The following is a 3,486-nucleotide window of genomic DNA, read 5'->3' as shown; positions in this document are numbered from 1 at the left end:
GCAACCTTTGTAAGTAAATCTTGAATAAATTTATGAAGAACACAATGATTTCTTCTCTTTCTATTATAGAGATGTATGGCTAAGCTCCCATAACTAGGGTTATGGGAGCCTTGATGTGAAAAGCTGAATTGGGTTGTGAATTTAGTAGATTCCCATGATTACTTGTTATTGCATAAATCCTTCTTCACTTTAATGACTTTTCTTGGTTGCAAACTTGAAAAGTGGGCCCAAGAACATCACTTTTTCGAATGAAAAAGTGTTTGTTGGGAAAAGAAAGGGTTTATACAAATCTAAAGGCGTTAACCTTGGGATAGAGGGTAGATGCCTTAACCGGATCAAACCATGTGAGAATATAGTTGAACAAATAATATGTTCCTTATGTTTGAAAGATTTAAGGGATAAAATTACTCATTTAGGTTGAGAAACTAATGAGTAAACCATAGAATTCAATTACTCTTGCAATTAGAATTGTTCATAGGAAATTCAAAATAGTTCACAACCCTAGCTGCTTAACTATTTTGGTAACCATAACTCTAGTTGACTACTTTTACTGAATTACTATTTTTAATACACTCAATAAGTTGATTACTTTCTGTGACAAGCATTTTTATATAATTGATAATTTGAAAACCCTCTTTTTGCTCTAGAACCTTCAATCAATAGTCTAATAATAGCCACAGTACTTAGTGAACACAGTATTCCCTGTGGGATTCAACACCCAACCCAGTTGGGTTCTATATTTGATAGCGACCGCTTACACTCTTGTAAGAGAGTTGTAATTTGGGCGTATTATTTATAAAAAGGAATAACTTTTCCTAAGTAGTGCAACTCATTGGTGATTCAAGTGAATCTAGTACGCATCTCTTGGATAGTTTCCCCTTCTTTTATGGTGAAGATTTCATATTCAGTAGTCAGTAAATCAACTTTGGAGTCCTTCACATCAGTGGTTACTTCATGAGCAGTTCTCAAGCTATGCTAGATTTCCTTAGAATTTTAATAAGCAGAAATCCTATTATATTTATCAGGTCCTATGCCACAGAAAAGAAATTTCTTTTCCTTGTAATTCTTCTCAACTATGTTATGATCTTCATCATCAAACTCTCTCGTAGTTTTGAAAACCATCCTTGTTATGTCTCCTTCTTTGACCTCTCTAACAAGAACATGAGGACTATCAAGTATTATTTCCATTAGATTACTGTACTCAGCCATAATAAAATCATACATCTTGGTTTTCCACTACCCATAGTACTGCCCATTAATGTGGGATGGTCGAATGGTATATTGCCCTTCTTCCAAATTAGGTGGAGCATCCATGATCAATAAATTACTCTAGGCATGAACCTTTTAGAGCTTCCTTGCTCTAATACAAATTGTTGAAAAGTGGGGAGTTGTAAAACATTACGAGGGACCACATCCCTTAAAGTCAGACACAGGCAATAAAACAGTAAAGTAGTAAGGAAATAAAAACTTTGCTGGGAATTAAAGAACACAAAGATTTAACGTGGAAACCTCCTTGCTCAAGGAATGAAAAACCATGGCTTGACCTTACAAGAACTTAACAATCCACTATAATCAAACTCATGATTACAGACTTTATTGGAACCTAACTCTAGGCCCTACTAGCTTGCAATAACTCTAATATAAACTCCCCTTAACAACTCTGTCAAGATCTAACCTGAATATTGATTAACTCTAACTAATATGAAACTCAAGTAACTCTATCTAAGCACTCAACAAACAAAAAGAAATCATTACTCTTATAATATGAGTAATTCAATTACAGACCAAGACTTGACTCAAGAACAAACACTCTATCAATACATAAAAGCTTGCATCTTGAGCAATATTTGCGTTTTCGCTGATTTATCTTCTTTGAATAATCAGATTACAAAAACAATAAATTGAGGAGCATTATTTTCTATTTATAGCTGGATAATGACTAAGGTAGAATTTATAAGTGGCTAGGTATCCTGAATGGTACATATCTCACTTGCATAATTTGTTACACAAACAAATAAAACTTCATAGGACAGTGACATCTGTATGTATTCATGAAGACCCAGGGACCTGGTCCTTTATTGTCAGCTAATAATCATCAAAATAAGCTATAGCAGCAGTGTGTATAATTCATCATATGTCTTCTCTAGTGCCTGTCCACCTGCTAATAAATCTTGGAGAATCTTTGTGTTTTGCTCAAAACCCTCAATGAAAGTATCTTCCAACACATCATTAGTCTGATGATGGTGAGGGCAATTTCAGAGCATAGCATTGAATCTTTCCCAGGGTTGGTAAAGATTCCCTCCATCTTTCTGACTAAAGCTCAGAATCTCACCTCTTAAATGTTCTGTTTTCCCAAATGGAAAGAATCAAATAAGGAATTTCAGAGCCAGATTTCCCTAAGAAATGATGGAGTTTGTTAGTTCAGCATTTAACCACATCTTTGCTTTCTCCAATAGAAAAAAGGGGAAAAGAGTCAGTCTGACATAATTAGTAGATACCCCAATAGGAATATAGGTATCACTAATCTCAAGAAAGTTCTGTAGGTGCTGTTATGGGTCCTCATGAGATAAACTTATAAACTGCCCACTCGTGTGCAAGAGTTGCACCATATTTTTCTTTAATTTAAACCACCAACCCACAACTGGCTTACGAATGCTATTAGTAGCATTATTTGTAAGTGGGATTTCCATTTCACGAACAGGTGTAGATTATTCTTTGTTTGCAGGAGCGGCTGGTGCCATCGGAGCAGGAGCAATTGGAACAACAGGAACATGATTTACCTAATCTTCCATTTGAATTTGCTGAATTGGGTATAGAATTGTTGTTGTCCTTTGCCAATGATGAAATATCCATTCAAGTTACAAATAAGGGTCAACCAATTCTTTTGCTCTAGCCAGTCTGATACATCACTTTTTCTGCACAATATAGCCATTAAGATCAAGTTCTTAACACTTAAGTTTATTATCAAAAGCAAAAATTTAGAAAATTATTAATTATTTGAGTCCCTAACAACGACGCCAAAAACTTGTTACCGTCCATCACACATGCAAGTGTACGTGATCATACAAGTAATATAGTGACTCAAAAGAATCGAATATCAAACCCATGAGGTCTACTTGATGATAAATTTACTTAATTTTTGTTCTAACAATATTATATTGAAGTGTTTTAGAGTATCAAAATGGTTGTGACAATTTAGTAATTAATTAACTAATAAATAAAAATAAAACTATGTCAATGGCAATGTAAATAAGGTTGCAAACAATACGAGGGGGAATTCCAGGGTTGAAACTATCACAAACCAAGGCTACCCCCTAGTTGCAACAATGTGCCTATGACCATAAGTGACCAAAAGCTAACCCATGAGATGGTACCTACTATGAGTACTGTGTAAAATAGTAATATAATAAATGAGCAGAGGATAAACTAATAAGGTACTGTAAATTTGAATACTGAAATATGTGTCAAACACATGTCTGAAATATC

At 34.5% G+C, this 3,486-nt stretch overlaps 1 non-coding gene across 1 annotated transcript; it reads left to right on the top strand.

Moving 5' to 3' along the window:
- The first annotated feature begins 2,235 nt into the window (after nt 1-2,235).
- Nucleotides 2,236-2,342, top strand: LOC124897431. Its single transcript, XR_007054150.1, has one exon. It is a non-coding gene; the product is annotated as a small nucleolar RNA R71 (small nucleolar RNA).
- The last annotated feature ends 1,144 nt before the right edge of the window (nt 2,343-3,486 follow it).

This window comes from Capsicum annuum, chromosome 3 (genome assembly GCF_002878395.1).
Source record: "Capsicum annuum cultivar UCD-10X-F1 chromosome 3, UCD10Xv1.1, whole genome shotgun sequence".
Lineage (NCBI taxonomy): Eukaryota > Viridiplantae > Streptophyta > Magnoliopsida > Solanales > Solanaceae > Capsicum > Capsicum annuum.
Note: the sequence above shows the minus strand (reverse complement) of the source record. Positions and strands in the feature narration are given on the sequence as shown.